Genomic DNA, 27217 nt, shown 5'->3' with positions numbered 1-27217 from the left:
GAGTTGGTGATGGACAGGGGAAGCCTGGCATGCTGCTGTCCATGGGGTCGCAAAGAGTTGGACATGACTGAGCAACTTAACTGACTGACTGATGTTATATGTGAAAGTTAAGAAGGTAAATCCTAGTATTCAATATTTAGAAATGTCTTAAGAATCTCTATATAGTTCTTCTCAATGAAAACTATACCAATTCTTTATTGACTACTCTAAGAGGTTCACCAACCCCAACACCACCTTGCCTTATTTTGTTCTATTGTTTCTTATCTGCCATTATTCAATTTTCCCTCTTTCTCATGACTGTTAACATCTAACAGACTACAGGCATACCTCATTTTATTTCACTTTGCAGATATTGCCTTTAAAAAAAACCAAAAAACAAATTGAAGGTTGTGACAACCCTACTTTGAGTGTCTCTTGGCACTGTATGTTTCCCAGGAGTATTTGATTACTTCATGTCTCTGTATCACATTTTGGTAATTCTCTTAATATTTTAAATTTTTTCATTATTGTATTTGTTATGGTGATCTATGATCAATAATCTTTGTTATTACAATTACTTACTGAAGTCTCAGATGATGGCTAGCATTTTGTAGTAATATTTAAAGTATGTACATTGTTTTTCAGACATAATTCTTTGCATGTTTAAATATGCTACAGTAGAGTGTAAACACAGCTTTTATATACAGTTCAGTCACTCAGTCGTGTCTGACTCTTTGCGACCTCATGAACTGCAGCATGCCAGGCCTCCCTGTCCATCACCAACTCCCAGAGTTCACCAAACCCATGTCCACTGAGTCCATAATGCCATCCAACCATCTCATCCTGTGTCGTCCCATTCTCCTCCTGCCCTCAGTCTTTCCCAGCATCAGGGTCTTTTCCAGTTAGTCAGTTCTTCGCATTAGGTGGCCAAAGTATTGGAGTTTAAGGTTCAGCAGCAGCCCTTCCAATGAACACCCAGGACTAATCTCCTCTAGGATGGACTGGTTGGACCTTCTTGCAGTCCAGGGGACTCTCAAAAATCTTCTCTAACACCATAGTTGAAAAGCATTAATTCTTGGGCACTGAGCTTTCTTTCGGAGAAGGCAATGGCACCCAACTCCAGTACTCTTGCCTGAAAAATCCCATGGATGGAGGAGCCTGGTAGGCTGTAGTCCATGGGGTCGCTAAGAGTCGGACACGACTGAGCAACTTCCCTTTCACTTTTCACTTTCATGCATTGGAGAAGGAAATGGCAACCCACTCCAGTGTTCTTGCCTGGAGAATCCCAGGGATGGCGGAACGTGATTGGCTTCCATCTATGGGATCGCACAGAGTCCGACATGACTGAAGCGACTTAGCAGCAGCAGCAGCAGCAGCTTTCTTTATAGTCCAACTCTCATGTCCATACATGACCACTGGAAAAACCATAGCTTTGACTAGATGGACCTTTGTTGACAAAGTAATGTCTCTGCTTTTCAATATGCTGTCTAGGTTGGTCATAACTTTCCTTCCAAAGAGTAAGTGTCTTTTAATTTCATGGCTGCAATCACCATCTGCAGTGATTTTGGAGCTGAGAAAAGTAAAGTCAGCCACTGTTTCCACTGTTTCTCCATCTATTTGCCATGAAGTGATGGGACCGGATGCCATGACCTTAGTTTTCTGAATGTTGAGCTTTAAGCCAACTTTTTCACTTTTATATGCACTGGGAAACAAAAAAATTATGCAATTTGATTTGATGATTTTCATTTATTTTGGTAGTCTAAAGACTGAACCTACAATATCTTCAAGGAATGCCAGTAATTTAATTTTTAAATTTATTTTTCATCCCTTCTTGACCTAATTCCTCACAACAATGTAAGCTCAGCATAGGTATCTTAGTTTGTTGCCTGTGTCTCCAGAGCTGAACTTGTTGAAGCAGTATAATGGTGGTTACAAGGTCTGGGAGGTGGGGGAACTGGGGAGATGTTGTTTAAGGGTGCAAGCCTGAAACCAATTGCTATGTCCTGATGATCTAATGCACAGTATAGTATTTATCATCTACAATACTGTGTTCTGTAGTTCAACGTTGCTAAGAGACTAAATCTTAAACATTTTCACCACAAATTGATATTTGGCAAAACTAATACAATTATGTAAAGTTTAAAAATAAAATAAAAATACATGCCTGCTTAAAAAAAAAAGATAATTATGTGATATAATAGAGATGTTAACACTACAGTGGCAATCAAGCTGCAATATATAAGTGCATCACATCAACATATTGTACATGTTAATTGAAATACAACATTTTAAAAATTAATACCAAGCTTTCTGGCAGTGACAACTTCCCCACGAGAATATGCCTCTCACAAAGGATCTGCTTCATCCCTCTCCAGAAGAGAAGAGGAAACACAAGAAGTGCTGCCAGGTGCTGAGCCCAAATTCCTATTTCATGGATCTGAAATGACCAGGAGGCTATGAAATCACCACTGTCTTTAGCCAGGTACAAAGAGTGTTTTTGTGTTGGCTGCTCTACTGTCCTCTGCCAGACTATAGGAGGAAAAGTAAGGCTTACAGAAGGATGCTCCTTCAGATGGGGCATCAAGATGAATGGGAAACCATCCCAATAAACATATTTTGGATACATCCTGTTCACTGTCTTATTTTACTACTAGGGAGTTCTTACCTCACATATTCAGGGCAACCAGAAGAGTGGACTTGAGTCATTTGGGCCAATTTGAAATAAAATAAAGGCAGTTTCCAAGTCTGAAGTCCCTGATGCTGAATATAAGGACTCATTAATAAGAGGAAAGCTGTTGATGCCAATACAGAGTAAAAAGGAGAATCTAGTAACAACCTACAAACTTCTGAAGGACACCCGAGTCTTCACATTGATCTATACATTGGCAGAATAAAAGAAGATACTTTGTTGAATAAATCTAGGACAAACGTTGCATTTAAAAATTTGTGTGCTCCTGAGAGTATCTACCTGAAGCACTCAAAACTCAACCCTCTAGGAAATTCTTTTGCTTCTTACCAGAGAAAAAGAGGTGAACTAAACTTGGCTCCTCTACCTCTTTTCAGCTTTTTATCTCTATAAAGTAATAAACTATAATTCCTGAGCATCTTGTTTCTTTTCAGCTTACAAATGAATATTTAAATTCTCTGCCACTGTAAAATACCTGTTATCTTTCCTGTGCAGTTTAACTCCAGGTGACATCCTTCCCTTGAAGTTTGTAATAGTCAATGGTGATTCAAGTTCTACCTTTAATCCCTCTATCCTGAACCAATGACCTCTTCAATCCAGGGGTCACTTGTCCTTTTTCACTCAAGTGTTATTTCTAGGGAGCATTCTGATTTGTATATACCTTTGTCCTCAATAAAACTTCATACTTTTGTCTTTGAAGCATTAAAAACAGTTTATATCAATAGAAAATGAGCCTGTGATGTGTTAAAACTACTTACCTAAAAACTAGTAAAAATTAATGCAAGTTTATGTTTTTAAAATTGTCTAACTGCATTCCAAAAGGAGAGATTACTGAAAACGTAAGAGTATTGAATGAGTTATATATTGACCTACAAAGCTCCTGCAAAGTTTAGGAGATCCCCACATGGAATCTATTATGCCTTACATCCTTGGTGAAAGACTGATCAACCACAACTTATCTTGGATTCCCAGTTGCAAAACTCTGCCATAAATAAAGTTTTACTGAATGTGATCAATTTTATTATTCAGATATAAAATTTTATAATCTATTAAATTTTACTTTATAATGAGTTTGTGCAACTAGAGTCATTCAATTCAGCAGAAGAATGATGTTTGAGGAATCTCCCAACATTTTTTCAAATTGCAGTTTGTCTTGCAAGAAAAGTTCATATTATTGAGTGATGCTACACCATTTAATTTTTCATGGAAGATGACTAACCTCTAGGAGAGGAACTGGAAAGTAGGTTAATGATTAGTCACCTGGTAAAAGTACTTTCTCTAACTTACAAATACTTATTAATAAGAGAATAGTTGTTTAAAAGTAATTTTTAGATCAGGAACACTCTTTATGTGTGAGGCTTTAAATACACGGGTAACTGTTCAGTTCAAATGGAATAGTGATTATGAATACATCTTTCTAAAGCTTGTGGAACACATACAATTATTTAGGAGGGAGGGGGGTTCAGGATGGGGAACACGTGTACACCTGTGCCGGATTCATGTTGATGTATGGCAAAACCAATACAATATTGTAAAGTAATTAACCTCCAATTAAAATAAATAAATTTATATTAAAAAATTAAGCATATTGGTTTGAATTGAAAAGGTATCTAAAATTCTTACTGTAAGAACTTAGTAGGATATGGATGAGTGACAAGTTTTGCAGAACAAATCCAGCAAACATTTTTTCATCAAAGACCCCTAAATACTCTGTTCAAAACAGTGTGCAGCTGGATAACCATTTGTTCCCAAGTTTAGATGTTCTATTTATGAAATTATGTTCTCAATATTCCAGCAATATCCAGATAGGTTTTCACAAAGAATCTGTGTATGGAATTGAAATTAGAACAGAGGGAAGGGACCAGTATTTTAGAAACAAAGAAATTATTTTGATAATTATTAAATTATACAAAATGTTTGATGAAAGAAAGAAAAAATTTGTTCATACAAAGCTAATTTTTGGACCTCATTTCGTAGAGTAGCCATTTGGATCTCACTTATGTTATTAAACACAAGAAATCACTTTTTTAGAGAGAAGTAGAGGAAAGTAAATGCCTCTACATGGTAAGGGATTTTGAACAGATGTTTTTGTGCTTTTAGAATGTATGTATGTATGTATTTATTAAAGAAGAGTTATTTAAAACTTTTTTCTTGAAAGAAGCCTTTGTTTGCAAAATGGATTGAGGATATGATTTATGAAGCTAATACAGGAAGCTAATCCCAGCTAATTTGATGGAGTAGTTGCCTATAGAAAGTTAGTTATTGTTGAGGGTTAAATAGCTGTGAATCTTTGTATGTCTTGATAACAGAAGCACTCACTATATTTGTTTTAGACTTTTTCAAGGTGGGTTGTTCAATGAACAGGAAGATAGTGTCTCACTCTGGAGCAAAGAAAAGGTTTGTTTATAGCTTTGGAAATAGAGATAATGTCTCCCTCCAGAGCACAGGTCAGCTGTACTGACTGTTCAGTAAAATAAAATGTTGCCTTCTGGAGCAAATGAACAGACATGCTTACTGCACATTATAAAAGATTTGAGTTCCCTAAGTACAGAGTTGCCTTCCTATAATGCAATTCACAATGTGCGGGTGTCACCTGGCATTCTATTATCCTTTGAGAGTAGGAACTCAGGAAAATGGCACAGGTACATGCGTATACTCTGGGCACTGCTGTTGCTGTGAATTTTAATCAAGTTCTTTGCTTCTGACCTAAGAGTTTCATGCTGGCTTCCAGCATCCATGAAACTGTGGCAGGCTAACATGTTAGCATTCAGGTAAGGTAACCTCTCAAATCTTTTGACAGTCTTAGTGACAAGGGTCAGAGCTGACAGAGACATTGCTTTCTAGAAGAGAATGGATAAGCACCTTATGGTCCAATTAATGGGCCTTGAGAGAAATCCTTTGTATTGGTAGTGAGCATGTTGAGCAACTTCAGGTCAACTAGACAGTAAATGATTCATTATTTTATTTCTGAATAATGAGAATTTGAGCATGAGGTCATAGGTCATTTGTTAGGAAACTGGTTCAAAGATAATGGCTTGAAGGGTGGTGTCATATCAATACAGCAGAACACTTGAAATCTATCATATCCAAACTCTTTTCTAATAAAATTATGGTAATAAACTGGGGCAAACCACTAAATGTAAATTGGGACCCTCCCCATGTAAATACATATTGCATTAGGCTCTTAAAAGTTGGGATTGAAAGAAGGCATTTGCAATATCAATCACTGAAAACCAATCCCCTCTGGCTTGTTAACATCTTTTGTAGTTCTAATATCATGTCTGGAACTGCTGAGACTGTGTATGGTATTATTTACTTCAGACTGTGATAATCTATAGAGAATATCCGTAAGCCATCTGCCTTTTCCACAGACTACATAGGGCTATAATACAGATAATTAGTTTTGTGTCAATACTCCTGTTTTTAACACATCACTGAATAAAATTGTAATCTTTTTTTTCTTACCAGATATTCCCTGTTGCTTCAAACTAAGAAGTGTGTAGGCTGAGGCAATTCCAGAGGCTCCCATTTAGCATGGCCAATTAATACTGGCTAAAGGGCAATTTTATGTGTCTTCTACTTAAAATATCAGGTAGAGGAAGTGTTCCCCAATCAGACATAATATCCATTTTAAGAAAACATTCTGGTAATGGAGATGCAATTACCTCACATAACATTTGTCCAAGCATTCTAACTGCATCCAGATTTTTACTTTAACTCCATCTACAGATTCATCCTCATATGCTCTCAGTCTACTATTGCTCCTTGTAGAGGTGCTCTGGTTGTTGCTAATTCTCCTCCAGATGGAGGGCTTGTGTGCCATTCTGGAAGTCAGGTTTCAGTCTGCTTAATTTTACCAACTAGTACTAAGATTTGTCTTGGGTGGTCTGAAATCCCACCCCTCTCTCAGACAACAGTTACAGAAATGTGCATCTGCTATGAATAGGAAAAATGGAAAATCTGATTAGTATGGACAGAAATGAGGCACATTATTAGAAATTCAGCTGGTACTAAATCTAGGGTGTGCATGCAGTGCTTGTTAAGGATAGAGATGATAGTTGCTTTTGTCTTGTGGTTTAACTCCTGCTGTTTGATATGCCACTTTGAGACTGAGATCCATTTGGAGATAACATTAAAAGATCTAAGTTTGTCTTTTTTTTAAAAGTGTGTACTCACCGCTAAAAGGAAATTGTACTCTTGAAGAGATTTCCCTGGGAGAGTAACTTTCTTGGGAAACAGTAGATGAGTGAAGTGAAAAGTCAACGTGTTACTCAACCAGTCGTGTCTGACTCTTTGCAACCCCATGGCTCTGCTGTCCATGGGATCCACCGGGCAAGGGTACTGGAGTGGGTAACCATTCCCTTTTCCAGGAGATCCTCCCAACTCAGGTACTGAACCAGGGTCTTCTGGTTCATTGCAGGCAGATTATTTACCATCTGAGCCACCGGGAAAGCCCCAGACGAGTGCCTAACTGCTATTTATATCTGGGCTGTTACTGTCCTAGGCTGGGCTTAATATGCTGATGAACATGAAGAACTGGAAAATGAAAACTTACCCAAACAATTATAGATCAACATTTGAAATTGGCCCCACCAATGAAGAAAACTCCTCTAGCCTTTTTGTGAAAATCAGGCAAAAACTAGGATGTTGTCATGGCAATAGGCCAGCAGATGCTCATGATTAGGATAGACTCTAAAAAGAAAATCTTGCCACTGTGTGAATCAAACCCAAGTCAGCTAAAGGTGCAAACCCTGAGGTCTTATTGGAAAGCAGTGTGTCTGTGGCTGCTTTATTAAGGGGTACACAAAGTTGTGTACCAGACATCCTGGAATGCAAAGTCAAGTGGGCCTTAGGAAACATCACTATGGATAAAGCTTGTGGAGGTGATGGAAATCCAGTTGAGCTATTTCAAATCCTAAAAGATGATTCTGTGAAAGTGCTGCACTCAATATGTCAGCAAATTTGGAAAACTCAACAGTGACCACAGGACTGGAAAAGGTCAGTTTTTGTTCAAACCCAAAGAAAGGCAATACCAAAGAATGCTCAAACTACTGTACAGTTGCTAGCAAAAGAAAGTGAAAGTTGCTCAGTTTTGTCTGACTCTTTGTGACCCCATGAAATATACAGTCCATGGAATTCTCCAGGCCACAATATTGGAGTGGGTAGCCTTTCCCTTCTCTGGGGGATCTTCCCAACCCAAGGATTGAACCCAGATCTCTAGCATTATAGGCAGATTCTTTGCCAGCTGAGCCACAAAGGAAGCCCAAGAATACTGGAGTGGGTAGGCTATCCCTTCTCCAGTGGATCTTCCTGACCCAGGAATCAAACCGGGATCTCTTGCATTTCAGGCAGATTCTTTACCAACTGAGCTATCAGGGAGCCCATGCTAGCAAAGTAATACTCAAAATTCTCCAAATCAGGCTTCAACAGTACATGAACCATGAACTTCCAAATGTTCAACCTGGATTTAGAAAAGGCAGAGGAACTAGAGATCAAATTGCCAACATCCATTGGATCATCAAAAAAGCAAGAGAGTTCCAGAAAAACATCTAATTCTGCTTTATTGACTAAGTCAAAACCTTTGACTGTGTGGATCACAGCAAACTGGAAAATTCTTCAAGAGATGGGACCAGACCACCTGACCTGCCTCATGAGAAATCTGTATGCAGGTCAAGAAGCAACAGTTAGAACTGGACATGGAATAGCAGACTGGTTCCAAATCAGGAAAGGAGTACCTCAGGGCTGTATATTGTCACCCTGCTTATTTAACTTATATGCAGAGTACATCATAAGAAATTTTGGGCTGGATGAAACACAAGCTGGAATCAAGATTTCCAGGAGAAATATCAATAACCTCAGACATGCAGCTGACACCACCCTTATGGCAGAAAGTGAAGAAGAACTAAAGAACCTCTTGATGAAAGTGAAAGAGGAGAGTGAAAAAGTTGGCTTAAAGCTCAACATTCAGAAAACTAAGATCATGGCATCTGGTCCCATCACCTCATGGCAAATAGATGGGAAAACAGTGGAAACAGTGACAGACTTAATTTTTTGGGCTCCAAAATCACTGCAGATGGTGATTTCAACCATAAAATTAAAAGACGATTGCGCCTTGGAAGAAAAGCTGTGACCAACCTAGAAAGCATATTAAAAAGCAGAGATGTTACTTTGCCAAGAAAGGTCTGTCTAATTAAAGGTATGGTTTTTCCAGTAGTCATGTATGGACGTGAGAGTTGGACTATAAAGAAAACTGAGTACCAAAGAATTGATGCTTTTGAACTGTGGTGTTGGAGAAGACTCTTGAGAGTCCCTTGGACTGCAAGTTGATCCAATCAGTCCATCCTAAAGGAGATCAGTCCTGAGTGTTCATTGGAAGGGCTGATGGTGAAGCTAAAACTCCAATACTTTGGCCACCTGATGTGAAGAACTGACTCACTTGAAAAGACCCTGATGTTGGGAAAGATTGAGGGCAGGAGGAGAAGGGGACGATAGAGGATGAGATGGTTGGATAGGATCACCAGCTCAATGGACATGAGTTTGAGTAAACTCCGGGAGTTGGTGATGGACAGGGAAGCCTGGTGTGCTGCAGTCCACAGGATTGCAAAGAGTTGGACATGACTGAGCGACTGAAGTGAACTGACACAAAGTTGAAATAAATGGTATCAGGTATGAGGATATTGCTGTTTATACTGGAGCATTGAGTGGGCCCCCGACACAGAGTATTTTTAGCTGGGCTGTGATTGAGCAGCTTCTTAAAGCTGAGAGTGAATGCACAAGCCTTGCTCACTGGCATGCGGTCACTGTCTGTGCTTGTGTGCCAGGTTTCCTCTCTTTCCCTCTGATCCAGCATCAGCTGATTTAAAAATAAAGGTGCTAAGATGTGAAGCCAAGGTCTTGCTGTCTCAAGGGTGAACAGAGGTTATGGGCACCCAAGTATGCTGGGGAACTTTGGGCAGGTGAGGACTCAAACTTTTATAACTTAGATACAGGCACCCCAGTCTCTTACCACTGGGGCATGGGGACTCTTAATTCAAATAAAACGGTTTGGAAAAGATTCAGTTGTTAAGGGAGTCTAACATTTCTTTGTGGGCACTTTGGTATAACTCTGCCCTGTTGGGGCTTCTACATCTGAATGTGTAGTTGGAATTGATGTCTTATATTTGGATAATACTTCTCTATCCTATCAGAGTCAGTAGGGGATTTTCTTGACATGAGAGAGACACATCAGTCAGGGGGAGTTAGCATCTCTGGGGTCCTTAAACCCTGATGACTCCTTCCAGGTGCCAGTGTTGGTGACTGATTTTGCATATGGAGCCTCTGGCAAAAATGGCAGCCTTTACCAGTGGTAGGTACAGTGAGGGTTTCGGACTCTCGCCCCCTTGACTGGATTACCTGGTAAACCTCTTGAAAAGCAGCCTTCAGCTTTCTACTGGCCCCTTGTTATTCAAACTTAACATTTCCCCAGGATACACTGTGATTCTATAGCCTGTTATTATTTCCTTTTGGCCTTGGTCAACTTGGACTCAATGACTAACAAGGTCAGAAGGGCCTAACAAGCCTTGCTTGTTAAATGGAAAATAGTGTATTTAAGATATTGCAGTCCTTGCTGCAGTATCTATCTGGTCTGCCATTTGGGAAACTACAGACTGGCAGGTTAAAGACGTTCCTCTTTGAGGCCACAAACCGTAGTGACAAATAGAAGCTGCTGATCAAATTGGCTGGGTCACGCAAAGTGACTCATTTTAAGGGATAAATATTTGATGAGATTGACTAGAATTAAGCTACTGATTAAGCTTGCACTGTCTGTATTGCCACTGTTGCTGCCTGAATACAATGTCATACTGGACAGGGCAATATACCCATCATTGTAAACTGGGCTGAAGTAAAAGACTATACATTTCTGATACCACTGTAGTCAGCTTTGTGGCTTCTGTCAAAAGTGACCCGTTTGGATTACAGTGAGGGAGCCCTCACTATACAGGGCATGGCTGCTGCTGCTTTGATGACTTGACAACATTAGATTTTGACTTCTCGTTGGGCTTTCCTCATGGCTTCTTTGCTTCCCTAGTAGCTCAGATGGTAAAGAATCCACCTGCAATGCAGGAGACCCGGGTTTGATCCCTGGGTCAGGAAGATCCCCTGGAGAAGGAAATGGCAACCCACTCCAGTACTCTTGCCTGGAGAATTCCATGATGGAGGAGCCTTGTGGGCTACAGTCCATGGGATCCCAAAGAGTTGGACACAACTGTGTGACTTACTTTAACTTTGTGGATTCTTTGCTGTTGACATCTTTTCAAATTATGGTATGGCTGTTCAGTCTCAACTGGCTCTGACTATACTGTTGTGGAACTTGAAAATTATCCATGTCATTCTTTCATCTTCCCAGATTGTTTGTAGAAAGCAGTACTCCTTTTATTGTGTGTGCAGGCTCAGATGCTTGGTTGTGTCCCACTCTTTGTGACCCCATGAACTGTAGCCCTCCATGTTCCTCTGTTCATGGAATTTTCCAGGCAGAAATATTGGAATGGGTTGCCATTTCCTCCTCCAAGGGATCTTCCTAATCCAAGTATTGAACCCAGAGCCTCCTGCAAGGCAGGCAGATTCTTTACCATCTGAGCCATAAGAAAAGCCCTACTCCTTTTATTGTAAGCACTCAAAAAATAGGTTTTATAGTCAAGATATTTGGTAGAACTTCCAAACTCCCTGCCATCTATAGGTATCTGGTGTGACTGACTGTTGAAGGGCATCCTCAAAATTAAACTTAAAATGACTTCTATTTCTCACCTCTTTCTTGTCCATACATCTTAGTAATGAACTTTGCTGAAATGTGTCTGTCCCAAGATAAGTTATTTGCTCTTGAGTGCTTCCTGGGGCTATGTTCAGAACAAAAATGGTAGTGGTTTATGCAAACTGATTTTGAAAATTCAGAATTCTACCCTGACTGTGAAGAAGGGTTTTTCTTGTCTATTACTGAAACCCTGTTTGATGCACTTCCTGATGGTGCCCTGTGAAAAGGTGTGCCTAGGGATTCAAACTTAATTCTAGTTCAGACACCTAGATTATCTTGTTACATTGACATAGTCCTAGATGTTATGGATGATGATCACTTGGTAGAGAAATATCTCAATATGCCCCATACACAGTGACTTCTACAGATTAAATGGGTATCTGTAAGTTTGATAAAAATGCTCTTTACCTTTCTGGACTGATCCTTTTGAAAGAATGGTTTGGACGCATGTAGGGAATTATAGAAAGAATGAAATTGTAGCTACTGGCATGGCACCCACTGATTTTGTAGACATGAAAGGAGCTTCTTAGAGGAAGCTGCAAGATGCTCATAAATAATGAATCGTGTATGAGCATCTTGCAGCAGGTATTCATACACTAAGAGTAATCCAGTAAGAAGAAGGGACAGAAAATGTGTCCCTGACTTTAGCTAAGCATACAAGAGCAATCTTGGTTCTGAAGTCTGTTGAGGTTAGTGTTAACTCATTGGTCAGAGTTGTTAAGAATGAATTCTAGATGTACTCCTTGTGGTTCAAAGTAGAATCTGTATAATCATCAATACCATGTACTGAGATTAATTGGAAAAGTTACTATAGAAACTAAAGGAGAAAGCCACCTGTCTTTCCACAGTATCTCTTGATGGTTGAGACACTTTTTCAGCTGGAATACTTCAGGCCTCACCCTATTTCTTAGGTCCTGTTGTGGGTCTTAATTAAATGCTGTATGAGAAAAATGTAATGAATTTGGTTCTAGCATCTATTGGGTAGATGAAGCAGAGTGGCCATCAGAGTAGTACATTTACTGGAAAACTCACCAGAAGTCAGAGAGCATAGAAACTTGGGTAGATATCTACCAATATTTTTGGCAGATAATTATCCATGGGCTTCTCACATTGCTACACACATCTTTTTAAGGACAGTTGTGCTGTGATGCCTTGGAAGATGAGTATTATTGTCTGGAATGGAGGGCATGGTTAGTTCAATCCTTGTGAATCCATTTAGCATCAGAAAAGACAATGTTACCCTCAGAGCAAAAAGCTGGCATGCTTATTGGCTACTATGTTTAAAATCTGCTAATTTCAGGGTTACTTCTCAGTAAAACAATATATATATATATATATATATATATATATATATATATTTTTTTTTTTTTTTGCATTGCCTGAAGGAAAGTTATGACCAACCTAGACAGCATATTCAAAAGCAGAGACATTACTTTGCCAACAAAGGTTCGTCTAGTCAAGGCTATGGTTTTTCCTGTGGTCATGTATGGATGTAAGAGTTGAACTGTGAAGAAGGCTGAGTGCTGAAGAATTGATGCTTTTGAACTGTGGTGTTGGAGAAGACTCTCGAGAGTCCCTTGGACTGCAAGGAGATCCAACCAGTCCATTCTGAAGGAGATCAGCCCTGGGATTTCTTTGGAAGGAATGATGCTAAAGCTGAAACTCCAGTACTTTGGCCACCTCATGCGAAGAGTTGACTCATTGGAAAAGACTCTGATGCTGGGAGGGATTGGGGGCAGGAGGAGAAGGGGATGACAGAGGATGAGATGGCTGGATGGCATCACTGACTCGATGGATGTGAGTCTCAGTGAACTCTGGGAGTTGGTGATGGACAAGGAGGCCTGGCGTGTTGCAATTCATGGGGTCTCAAAGAGTCGGACATGACTGAGCGACTGATCTGATCTGATCTGATGGAAACTGGGGAGAAGGAAATGGCAACCCATTCCTGTGTTCTTGCCTGGGAAATCTCATGGGCAGAGGATCCTGGTGGGATACAGTTCATGGGGTCGCAAAGAGTCGGACATGACTGAGCAACTCAGTACATGGAGACTGGAGAATAGGGAACTGGTATAAAAACTTTTGATCCTCTGCTACTGCCATGTGTCTGACCAAGGTTTTGTGCCCTCTGCCAGTATTTATGAAACTGTGGCTGGTTAACTTGTTAGTTCTCAAGCAGGTTAAACATCAGACACTTTACAGGTCTTGGTGGTGGTAAGGAAGCACATTGACTATCTTGACTCTCCCAATTTTGTTTTTTTATTTCTTATCCTGGATACACATTGGAATCATCTGGGGTTTAAAAAGTACTCTGCCTTTGATTTACTTAAGACAATTGAAAATCAGATTCTCTGAGGGTAGGACCTGAACATTGGTGGTTTTTAAAGCCTCCCTAAATAATGATAATGAGAAATCAGGAAAATCACTGAGTAAGCCCTTACAGCTTACCCTTACAGCTGAATACATCAAGTGTTGGCTGTGTACTTCAGCATTATACTGTACTCCATCATCCATGCTGTCTCAGGCAAAGGTAAAGAATCCATAAATCAATAGTTAAATAATTGTGCATTAAATCAGTTTTGTGACTATGTGTGCTTCAGTGATATCTGTTGGTCTTCCATAAACTTTGCTCCCTGATGGTGTTAGTTTTTCCTTGTCTGTTATTAGACATTTCGTATTGATAATACAGGCTGTTTCCAAACCTTTACAGGATGGCCATCTTCAATTTGATTTATACCTCTTGTTAATGATATCGCATGCTATTGCAGGCATTCTAATCTATCATTGAACCCTTGAAGCTCAGCAGCAAACCTGATCAGGGTTATTAATGCTTATGTTCTGTTATCGTAGATGGAATTTTGCCCTGGAACACAAGTTCTGAATGATTAGTAGTCAAGTATAAAGTGGATTTATCAAACCACTGAGCAACTTAGATGCTGATTAGCCAGCAAAGACTGATGAACAAATACAAATGTGACACATATAATTGTCCCCCAATACTTGAAGTGGAAGGAAGTTATATTTCTTTAGTTTTGAAAATCATATGAGGTGTTGTCTTGGGCGTCTATGAGCCACGGTCAAGTCAAATTTTGGGGACGGCCATCTTCCTTTTCTAGATCATACCAGTAAGTTGGGGATTGTAGTTCAGAAAAATTAGGGAGGGTCCTTGGTCCATTGAGAAAGCTTCAGAGGTGCTCATGGTTTAAGCCCAGCTGCTGGGGTGATGGATAATCACCTTCCATGTCTACATGCTCAGCAAAGGGCCCTCACTGCCCCTGTGTCTGGGATTCAGATTCCACAAGGTTTCATGTTGCCTTCGCGCTCGAGGTCCTGCCATCTCAGGGCCCTGCATATGAAGAGCACAAGTCCCTGCCACATAAGGAAACACCTTTCTGCTTCTTTTTCCATTTCTGGAGGAATTCAGTCACACTTCTCACATCTAGCTATCAGCCTCCAATTCGTGGTACCTTGCTTAACCTGGACAGTTCTCTTCCTAATTCTTCTCAAACCTGATATTTTTTAAAATATAAATTTATTTATTTTAATTGGAGGTTAATTACTTTGCAATATTGTATTGGTTTTTCCATACATCAACATGAATCCACCATGGGTATACACATGTTCCCTGATTTTTAATAATAAAAGTCTCGTTTACTCAACTTTGGGAATGATTATTTAGATATCTTTATCCAAAACTCTTCTTCTTAGGAGAGAGGGGAAATATTCTTAACTGTTGATAATAAACTTACTATGAAGAAATCACCTACAGTTAATTTTTCAGCAAGATCATTGTTCTAGAGAAAATTTTCAGTAAACCATTCTGGCACCTAACATGAATCTAGATAGCTTTGTTAGTTGAGTGTGATGAACAAAAGTACAAAGGAAATCAAGCTAGAGATTAACTGAGAACCAAGGTATTATCCTACAAAAAGTAGCCACATGAATAGAGAATGCAGAATAAAAAGAATAAGAAGGATATTAATAGCTTTGTAGTTAGCCTAGCAATGTTATCAATGTATAAAGAACAAAGAATTCAGAACATTGAAACATGCTGTGAGATGAAAATGTGGTTTAAATATATCAGTGTTATTTTTAGTAGGTATTCATGCAAAGAATAATGTCATGAATTTATGCCCTGCCTTCGAGAAATCATTCAATTCTTTATTCAAAGTCACTAATAACATAGAGACAAGGGTAGTTATAAGGTCATTATAATAAGTTTTGAATAAATTTCTACCATGTTAAAGTTGCATATGGTCCTATCAAAAACCAAAAGGGGTGGGATAGTTTGTGTTACCATTAGGAAAATACTTGTAAACCCTTGGCATCTGCTTCTTGTGTAACAATAAAATTAACTTGAAGGCTTTGTTACATTTAGAGTACCATGTTGGACATTGTGGGGAATGAAGAAATAAATAATACATGAATGTTACAACTAGGGACTCATATTTTAATGATAAAAATCTATTTCTAAATAAGTAATGTAAGAAAAGTTAAGTACTCCAATAGGGGTCCTATAATCAAAACAAAATGAAACTTTGGTAAAGTTTCAAGAAAGAGGTGTGATTTGAGTAAGGACTTAAAATATTCATATAATCTGTGAGTAGCATGGTGTGAGGAGGTGGCATGGTGAGAACAAGGAGTGCACTGACACATTCTTGATCAATTAATACAGTTACATGTCACTATACAAGCTGGTATTAAGCAGCAGTAGAGGCCCCAGTTGAGTTGTGACTGAGAGTCATATTTAGCATGTCTAATTTGGTACTCATCTAGTGAACCCCAAATGTTTTTTGATAGTGGTGGATTACCTTTGCAGGGATGACTTTTCCAGGAGGATGTTTGTATCCAAGTGCCTGGAGATAAAGCGAGGGGCATATGACAAAGAACTATGGAGAAGGACAGCATGATGTCTGTTTCCTCAGCCCTGGTTTCTGAGCTTTCCCTTCCAGCCAAGTTGACAAAACATACTTCATGGGGGAATTTTGCAGAACCAGGGAGGTAAGCGGTGTAAGTACTGGGATGACAAACTTTCACAGATGGGCAATCTGCCTGTTTATGCATGAAAATTGGAATCATTTGAGATGATGAGGGTGCAAGACCTTCGAAAGTACACAGTGGAGTGGTGGCAGCAGTAGGGGCAACGGTGTGCAGTGTGAAAGGCACTAGGGATTTCCTGGGAGAGCTGGAATAGGGATGGACGATGTGCATCTGTGAAATGCCCTCTCAATGCCCACAGAGTGTTAGAAAAGGCCCTTGGTGGTTGGCTGAATGTCTAGGTCAGGTGCAGTCACTGAGTTAGGAAGTTTGATCTCATTGATATCCAAAGAACTAAAGAGGCTTTGGAAACTTTAGGGCTTCTGTACCATTTATAGGAGAACACAGAATGCTTATATTATTAATATGTTTACGGAAAATCTGTTCATCCAATTTACACCAGTCACAAAGACATAAAAAAAATTCTAGGCCCTCTTTTCCAGTTCATTTCAAGGTATGTGGAGCCTGGTGGGCTGCAGTCCATGGGGTCACGAAGAGTCGGACACGACTGAGTGACTTCACTTTCACTTTTCACTTTCATGCATTGGAGAAGGAAATGGCAACCCACTCCAGTGTTCTTGCCTGGAGAATCCCAGGGACGGGGGAGCCTGGTGGGCTGCCGTCTATGGGGTCGCACAGAAGCGGACACGACTGAAGTGACTTAGCAGCAGCAGCATGTATCTACAGATGGGGGGAGGGGGGATGTCTCCTGTCCTAGATGCCACCCTCACTGAGGAGGCTTCCTAAACAGTATTGGCATCTCTCAGGTGCACATAATGTTCAGAAATGACACAGTAGCAGTCACAGAACTACAGAAATCTAGCTTCTTGAACTTATTTCTGCAAAGTAGATTTAGGGCAGGTATGCTAACTGATGAGCTGTTAATAAACCTTTGTCACTTTTACTGCTTTCTTTAGTTATAACCAAGCTAGAAATATCACAGTCAATCAGCTCTTATTTAAATGGCCATAAGGAGGTGAAGGAATGAAGAAAGTGGCCCACAAGATCTAGAAACGTCAGAGGTCAAAAGTAACAGTGGGCATGCTAGACTATTTTCAGCCTGCATTTTTCATCATGGATTTCTTTGAGTAGAACTATCAGCTATAACTTCTTTCCTGCCACCAGCAAATATTTCTGGGTCTAGAGATCAGGCAAAATATTAAATGCCCTCTTTATTTTGATGAGGCACAATATTGTATCCTGTGTAGTCTGTCATTATGTTTTACTTTTCCTCCTGCCTTAGGTCTGTATGAATGACAGGAATATCTTTTATGTCAAAGACAGAGAATTTTTTTTAGCCAGTGAAGGATCCCCAACTGTGCAGGAACAAAAATGGTACAAAGAGAAAATATACTAAGCAAAGAGAAAATAAATTAAGCAATTGGGCCCTCCTCTTTAATATTTCTAAAATGTCTTCCTTGCATTAGAAAAAGTCTGACATATCATTAATCTCACTTGAAGCCCCAGTGAGACCTCTCTTTATAGGAACAAAATCTTAATGGCCCATTGGAGGTTCAGTATTTAATTAGGATAAGCTTTTCACCTGAAGGCCATTTGGCATCTTCTCTCGTCAAAGTCTGGAGTAGAAAATGAACAATGTATTTGTAAAGCACATATTCTTGGGTAGTGTTGCTGCATCTTAACTGGAGTCTTACATATAGTTCACAAATTTTCGCTTCCCTTCTCACTCTCAACTTGGAACTGACATTTCAAGGTAATAATCTATAAATGAGAAAAGGGTTAACCATCATATTTGGGGTCAACATGGGGATCTCTGAGATGTACCTAAAAGTGAGAACCACTGATTTATAGTTACGACCACCAGAAGCAAAGAAGGAATATATACCTTACAAGTAAAATGTCCTGGGCATCGTAGTCTGGTGAAATGCCTGGACTTTTGAGTCAGACTTATACTGGAAAACCCGTTTCAACACTTACTAGTTGTGTGATTTGGGGCAAGACACTTAAGTTTTCTAAGGTTCAACTTCTTTATCTCTAAAATGGAGATCATGATAACACTTAGCTTTTAAGGGTGCACTGAGATATTGCATATAATGTGCTTAGTACGTTGCCTAGAACTAATAAATACCCAAATACAGTTGGCCCTTAAGCAACATGGTCTGAATTGTGCATGTCCATTTACACCTGGATTGTTTTCTATAGTAAATATTACAGTACTATACTATCTGATCTGTAGTTCATTGAATGTATAGATACAGAGGAACTTAGATACAGACGGCTGGCTATAAATTATATGCAGATTTTTGGCTGTGCCAGAGGGTAGGTAGCCCTAACTCCCATGCTGTTTGAGGGTCAACTGTATTGGTTATTATTGTTATTAATAATAAATATAAATGGGCTTCCAAGGTGGTGCTAGTGGTAAAGAAGCTGCCTGCCAATGCAGGAGACATAAGAAACGTGGGTTCAGTCCCTGGGTCAGGATGATTCTGTGGAGGAGGGCAGGGCAACCTACTCTGGTAATCTTGCCTGGAGAATCCCATGGACAGAGGAGCATGAGAGCCTACAGTCCATAGGGTCGCAAAGAAATGGACATGACTGAAGCAACTTAGCCCAGGCACACACATTAATATAAAGATTACAATACATCATTCCAACCAAAGTGATCATTACTGAGGAGTAGTAGTAGCTGAAAGGGAAAGTTTGACTCTTTGTAACCCCATGGACTATATAGTCCATGGAATTTTTCAGGCCAGAACACTGGAGTGGGTACCTGTTCCCTTCTCCAGGGGATCTTCCCAAACCAGGGATTGAACCCAGGTCTCTACTACTAGGGAAGCCCAGTAGTAGCTGAGCTTAGCTAAAAGGTAAAGTAGTAGAGGGTACCAGACTACAATTTTTCTTTTTTACATTTTGCTTCAGCTGTGAAATGCATTTACCTCTTTCTTATACTCAGTGTTTTATCATTTTTATCATATTATAATAGAAAAATAAAAGATTGGACATCACACCTCCTTATACTTTGAATAAGACTTATTTGAATAAGACTTATTTAAGGCATTGCATTATCACTCTGTCTTTACAATTAAAAATATCTATCTGTAAGTGTCAAATGAAAGACTTGTCTCCTTTGCCAGAAATTTTTGGCAATGTGAAGCAAGCAGAAAAACAAATATTGCCTTATACTTGAAGTTGTACTATTTACAGGATTATTCAGAAGGACCTGCAACAGTGGTTGTACTCCAGTAAATACTTAAAACATATTTGTGTAAATCTGCTCCAAGTATTTTAGGTTGACAGGAAGAAAGAAACTGTGATGAGAGGCTGTGGTATCTGGGCAGGCAATTGGTTTCCTTTTCTTTTTTTTTTTAATTTTATTTTATTTTTAAACTTTACATAATTGTATTAGTTTTGCCAAATATCAAAATGAATCCACCACAGGTATACATGGTTTCCTTTTCTTTGTGCATTCCGGGAGGAGGGTTGCTGGGAGGTAGTGAGAGAGTTTGGGGAAGAGTGGTTTCTGGAAGATAATGAGTGCAAGAGAAGAAACTTTAGTAAAGCAACTACACTGCAACAAAAAATAATATAAAAAAAGCAACTATAGGCCAGTTGCTCAAACAACTCAAATTCCTAGGGAGTTTGGCAGATAGGGATCAAGTGTAAGACACCTGAGTGTGCTGGGAACACTAAAGAACTAGAGTTCCCATAGAAAGGAATATGATCCATTCCTAGAAATCCTACTTTTCAACCCGAGAAAAGCAAAAGTCTAGATATTCTTTTTTTAACCATACTTTTTAAATTATAGCACAGGAAATTCTACTCAATACTCTTCAGTGACCGCTATGGTGGGGGCGGGGAAACAGTGGGACTATGTATATGTAGAGCTGATTCATTTTGCTGTGCACCAGAAAATAATGCAACATTGTAAATCAGCTATACTCCAATAAAAATATTAAAAGTGTAGTCAATGCATTCAACTGAAAAAAATCACAAATATGTCATGTTCATGGTTGAATCTGCAGGTCTTTGCTTTGTAACTTCTAGGCCATAAATATGTGAGCATGGATAGTACAAGTGTTTTGTATAATTGTTCCTGGGTATCTGCAGGGGGTTGGCTCTAGGACCCTCATGGATATCCGAATTCACAGCTGTTCAAATCCCTTATATAAAGTAGCATAATATAGTTAGCTACCTGTATCCACAGTCGAGCTGACTGTGAAAAGTTTGAATTTGTAAATTTTGTACTCATGGAATGAAATTGATGAAACAGTACATGGTGTGAAGGAAAACTACATACTTGATGTGAATTCCAGATATGAGGACATTCAGTATATTAGAAGAGGACAAAGATTTGTTTGGCTTTGTTAAACTGACAACATTTACCAGAAATATTTTATTGTACAGCCCAGCATGTTGTTTTAGAATTCCTTACTCGGTTGTATGAGATGTGAAACAAAGGTGTTTTGCTTTTCTTTTTTTTAATTTGAAGTATAATTGATTACAATATAATATTAGTTTCAGGTATATAACATTATAATAGTGATTTGATGTTTTTATTGAAACAACTGTTTTTCATAATGTCTATCAAAAATATAGTAAAATGCAGATTATTTGTTGTTGTCCAGTCACTCAGTCATGTCTGACTCTTTGTGACCCTATGGACCACAGCCCACCAAGCTTCCCTGTCCTTAATTATCTCCCAGAATTTCCTCACGCTCATGTCCATTGAGTTGGTGACGCCATCCAAGTCATCCAGTCATCTCATCCTCTGTCATCCCCTTTTCCTCCTGCCCTCAATCTTTCCCAACATCAGGGTCTTTTCCAATGAATGGGCTCTTCGCATCAGGTGGCCAAAGTATTGTAACTTCAGCATCAGTCCTTCCAATGAATATTCAGGATTGATTTTCTTTAGGATTGACTGGTTTGATCTCCTTGCAGTCCAAGGGACTCTCAAGAGTCTTCTCCAGCACCCCAGTTTGAAAGCATCAGTTCTTCAGTGCTCAGCCTTCTTTACAGTCCAACTCTCACATCCATACGTGACTACTGGAAAAACCGTAGTTTTGACTACATGTATCTTTGTTGGCAAAGTAATGTCTCTGCTTTTTAATATAGTGTCTAGGTTGGTCACAACTTTTCTTCCAAGGAGCAAGCACCTTTTAATTTCATGCCTGCAGCCACCATCCACAGTGATTTTGAAGCCAAAGACAATCAAGTCTGTCACTGTTTGCACTGTTTCCCCATCTATTTGCCATGAAGTCATGGGACTGGATGCCATAATCTTGGTTTTTTGAATGTTGAGTTTTAAGCCAGCTTTTTCACCGTCCTCTTTCACTTTCATCAAGAGGCTCTCTAGTTTCTCTTTGCTTTCTGCCATTAGGGTAGTGTCATCTGCATATCTGAGGATATTGATATTTCTCCCAGCAGTCTTGATTCCAGCTTGAGTTGTCCAGCCTGGCATTTAGCATGATGTACTCTGCATAGAAGTTAAATAAGCAGGGTGACAGTCTATAGTCTTGATGTACTCCTCTCCTGATTTTGAACCAGTCCTTTGTTCTATATCTGGTTCTAACTGTTGCTTATTGACCTACATACAGGTTTCTCAGGAGACAGGTAAGGTGGTTTGGTATTACCATCTCTTAAAGAATTTTCCACAGTTTGTTGTGATCCACACAGTCAAAGGCTTTAGCATAGTCAATGAAACAGAAGTAGATGTTTTCTGGAATTCCCTTGCTTTTTCTGAGATCCAATGTATGTTGGCAATTGGATCTCTGATTCCTCTGCCTTTTCTAAATCTAAATGCAGATTATAATATAATTTAATGTTTAAACAAAGTGACATAAAATGATATTTTTATAGAATTTTAATCTTTTAATATAATACACAGTACTTCCTTATATTTCCTAAACCAGTGTTTAATACTGTTTCTGGATTTGATGCTTATTTTCACAAATCAAATGACTTATAAAATTTGCCAGAATTAAAAACTAGTAAAGGCATTTTTGCTTCTACTCACTGTGCTGTGCTTAGTCGCTCAGTCATGTCTGACTCTTTGCGACCCTATTGGCTGTAGCCCAGTAGGCTCCTCTGTCCATGGGGGTTCTCCAGGCAAGAATACTAGAGTGGGTTGCCATGGCCTCCTCCAGGAGATCTTCCCAACCCAGGGATCTGACCCAGGTCTTCCACATTGCAGATGGATTCTTTACCATCTGGTCTACCAAGGAAGCCCTTATACTCCCTGCTAAGTCACTTCAGTTGTGTCCGACTCTATGCGACCCCAAAGATGGCAGCCCACCAGGCTCCCCCGTCCCTGGGATTCTCCAGGCAAGAACACTGGAGTGGGTTGCCATTTCCTTCTCCAATGCATGAAAGTGAAAAGTAAAAGTGAAGTCGCTCAGTCGTGTCCGACTCTTCGCGACCCCATGGACTGCAGCCCACCAGGCTACTCTGTCCGTGGATTTTCCAGGCAGGAGTACTGGAGTGGGGTGCCATTGCTTCAGGTTACATGTACTTTAATTTGCTTCCTAGGGGTCCCAGAGGCTGCTCTCCAGGCGGAGGCGCTAGGCTGGGCTCTCCTGCAGCGGGCCCCCCACGCCAGCCCTGCAGACCTGCAGACCCTTGGGAAGGGCCATGTCCTCCTCCACGCCACCTGTGTCCTCCACGAGTTCCTCGTAGGTACTCCCTAGTCATTGTTAAAAATGGAAAAAAAAAAAAAAGACTTTCATGTTTCATTTGGATAATACTGATAATTTGTTTAATCATATTTATTAAATAAGGATGTATGATTTTAAAAGAATTAAATATTCAAAGTATTTTTAACTGCTACTCTTGGTCTTCCCTGGTGGCTCAGCTGGTAAAGAATCCACCCGCAATGCAGGAGACCTGGGTTCAGTCCCTGGGTTGGGAAGATCCCCTGCAGAAAGGAATGGCAACCCATCCAGTATTCTGGCCTGGAGAATTCCATGGACAGAGGAGCCTGGCAGGCTACAGTCCATGGGGTCACAAAGAGTCAAAAATGACTGTGCAACTTTCACTTTCACTTTATTTTCTTTTTTGCTGCCAGATCTTTAAACAAAGAAGATGAGAATTCTTGCACTGAACTAATAGGAAATTGGAAATATTTTGGAATCTGTTATTTTTTCCATTGGCTGCTTTGTTAAACTGAAATTAGAGATATTTGTAAGACTAAGTTGAAATATAAATTCTGATTTATCTGATGTGTGTTCTATCAACTTTAGCAATCCATAGTAAAGCTTAGTGTACCGAGGAGTTTTATTATATACACATTACATTAAAAGTGTGATATTTGTACTCTCACAATAAGTCAGATAAGGAATCTTATGGATTATTTTAGACAAAATTCCCTTGAAAAGGAAATTCTCAGTGGATCTTCAAATAAATTCAGTTTGAGTGGGATATTCTACTATTGGTGTGACAGATCTCTGCAAACTTAGTGACTTAAAACAACACATTTATTAAATCCTCAGGCCAGAAGCTGATCTAACTCTCAGTGAGCGATAATTAAGGTTTGGGCACAGCTGCATTGCTTTCTGGAGTTGTAAGGGAGAACCCATTTTCTGGCCTTTTCTAGCTTGTAGAGACATCTTGCATTCCTTGGTTTGGACTACCTTCCATCTTCAAAGCCAGCAATGTCTGACGGAGTCTTTGTCAGACTGACCCTCCAAACTTGATCTTTCCCCACTAAGGATCCTTATGATTACACTAGACCCATTTGGATAATTCAGGATCATCCTTTTAAGGTCAGTTGATTAGCAAACTTAATTCTGCCACTTTAATTCCCCTTGCCACTGAACAGAATATTCACAGCTTCTGGGAACAAGGATGCATACATCTTGAGGGTGGCTGTTATTTTGCCTATCATGGTAGATTTTAGAAATCAGGGGTTGTAAATTTGTTGCTCATGGGTGAGATATGACTCACAGATAAGTGATTTTTTTCTTTCCTATGTTTATTATGTTGGGGTATAGAGTGTTTTAAATTAGTTGCCAAAATTAAAAATAGAGTCTTAGTAAAATAATGTTTCTATACTGCCAGAAAAACATTTTTAAATTTGGAATTAATAGTTTGGCAATGACTGCCTGAAATGTGTTATTGGTGACTCACTTTAAAAGGGTTTTGTGCTTTTCACTTTATGGGTGTCTTCATCACTCCCAATTGTATCTCTAAATCCAAGGCTGGATTTGGTGGCAATTGCTCTTTTTATTCAGCCCGTTTCTTTTTTTATATTACTTACTTGGTCATTGTTGGCATCTGACATCCTGTGTTGAGTGAGTGAATGAGTAAGTGTGTACTAAGTCCATTTGTATTGTTGTTGTTCAGTTGCTCAGTCATGTCCGACTCTTTGTGACCACATCGACTGCAGCATGGCAGAATTCCCTGTCCTTCATCACCTCCCAGAGCTTGCTCAAACTCATGTCGATCAAGTCAGTGATGCCTTCTAAACATCTCATCCTTTATTGTCCCCTTCTCCTCCTGCCTTCAGTCTTTCCCAGCATCAGAGTCTTTTCTAATGAGTTAACTCTGCATCAGCTGGCCAAACTATTGGAGCTTCAGATTCAGCATCATCCTTCCAATGAAGATTCAGGATTGATTTCCTCTAGAATTGACTGGCTTGATCTTGCAGACCAAGGGACTCTTAATAATATTCTCCAACACCACAGTTCAAAAGCATCAATTCATTGGTACTCAGCCTTCTTTATGGTTCAACTCTCACATCCGTACATGACTACTGGAAAAACCAGAGCTTTGACTATATGGATCTTTGTTGGCAAAGTAATATCTCTGCTTTCTAATATGGTGTCTAGGTTCGTCATAGCTTTTCTTAAAAGGAACAAGTGTCTTTTAATTCCATGGCTGCAGACACCAACTGCAGTGATTTTGCAGCATAAGAAAATAAAGTCTGTCACTGTTTGTGCTGTTTCCCCATCTATTTGCCATGAAGTCATGGGACTGGATACCATGATCTTGGTTTTTTGAATGTTGAGTTTTAAGCCAGCTTTTTCACTCTCGTCTTTCACTTTCATCAAGAGGCTCTCTAGTTTCTCTTCATTTTCTGCTGTTAGGGTGGTGTCATCTGCATATTTAAAGTTACTGACATTTCTCCTGGCAATGTTGATTCCAGCTTGTGAGTTGTCCAGCTTGACATTTAGCATAATGTACTCTGCATAGAAGTTAAATAAGCAGGGTGACAATATACAGCCTTGATATACTCCTTTCCCAATTTGGAACAAGTCCTTTGTTCCATGTCTGGTTCTAACTGTTTCTTGACCTGCATAGAGGTTTCTCAGGAGGCAGGTAAGGTAGTCTGGTATTCCCATCTCTTTAAGAATTTCCACATTTTATTGTGATCCACACAAAGGCTTTAGCATAGTCAATGAAACAGAAGTAGATGTTTTTCTGGAATTCTCTTGCTTTGTCTATGATCTGACGAATGTTGATAATTTGATCTCTGTTTCCTCCGCCTTTTCTAAATCCAGCTTGAACATCTGGAAGTTCTCGGTTCATGTACTGTTGAAGCCTAGCTTGGACAAGTCCATTTGTAGTAGGTGTATATTTTACTTAATCATAAGACTAGAATGAATGAAGCACTAAACATTTTCTAAATTTCTATATTTCTCTAAATCAGACCTCCCAGATTCCATTTAGTAGCAGGATATTTAGCCTGGGTGAATATATTGAAAATATATACATCCCATAAAAGATTCTTATAATAACTACAAATCAATAGGAGAACAAACACCCTAGCTAAAACTCGGGGGGAAATCTTGAATACACACTTTAAAAGAAACTATTCAAAATGAGCAGTAAACATAAGATGCTCAATGTCATTATTTCAGAAGAAAACACAATCAAAAATAAGATGTGCAGCAACTGGAACCAGCAACAGCTGATAGTAGAAAAATGGAAACAACCGCTTTGAAAAACTCTTTGGTTGTACTTACTAAAGCTATGTTTACATTTGCTAATGATGCAACAATTCTATGCTTTTGTAATAATACAATCACAGAAATGAGAACACATTCGTCAAAAGACAAAAATGCTTATAGTTTTATTTGTAATAGCTCCCAGTTGAAAACAACCTTATGATCATCAACAGGAGGGTGAATATATACAATGTAGAATATTAAGCACTAGGATACTTCTTATTATAAAGAATGAGTTGCAAATAACATGGATGACTATCACAGGCATAATTATGAGTAAAATAAACAACATGTAAAAGAGTACCTACTGGTAGATTTCATTCATATGACATTCCAAACAGGTTCCAGAACTAATCTTTTAGGACATAAGTATGAATAGTGGAGATGGATGAGGAAAGATTCTGAGATGCTGGAAATTTCAGTATTTTAAATGGGGTAATGATTACATGACTGTGTGTGTATGTGCGTGTATATATATATATATATATATATATATATATATGGATGGATTTTCTACTTAAATTTGTGTATGTGTGTTAAATCTTGACTTGAAATATTTAAGGAAAAGACTACTGTGCCTTTATTTAACCTACTTCCTAGCTTTTGTGTTTTTGTCTTTTAAAGTTTTATATGTATTTTAAATGCAGCAGACAGTATATATTATTTTGTGCACATAGTATCCATTTACATTTATCCTAATAGTTATCTTTTTAGGTATAATTCATTAATATCCAGATTTCCATGTTTTCCTGTGAGTTTTATTTTTCTTCTACCTGAAGAAATCCCTTAGCATATTTTTTAGTATAGGTTATATAGAATGAACATTTT

General features: G+C 39.1%; 1 pseudogene; it reads left to right on the top strand.

The window, feature by feature from the left end:
- Positions 1–2317: 2317 nt before the first annotated feature.
- Positions 2318–2588, top strand: LOC113880633 (annotated as a pseudogene).
- Positions 2589–27217: the final 24629 nt, after the last annotated feature.

Source organism: Bos indicus x Bos taurus, chromosome 2 (genome assembly GCF_003369695.1).
Source record: "Bos indicus x Bos taurus breed Angus x Brahman F1 hybrid chromosome 2, Bos_hybrid_MaternalHap_v2.0, whole genome shotgun sequence".
Lineage (NCBI taxonomy): Eukaryota > Metazoa > Chordata > Mammalia > Artiodactyla > Bovidae > Bos > Bos indicus x Bos taurus.
The sequence above is the reverse complement of the archived record's forward strand: the minus strand, read 5'-3'. Positions and strand labels throughout refer to the sequence as shown.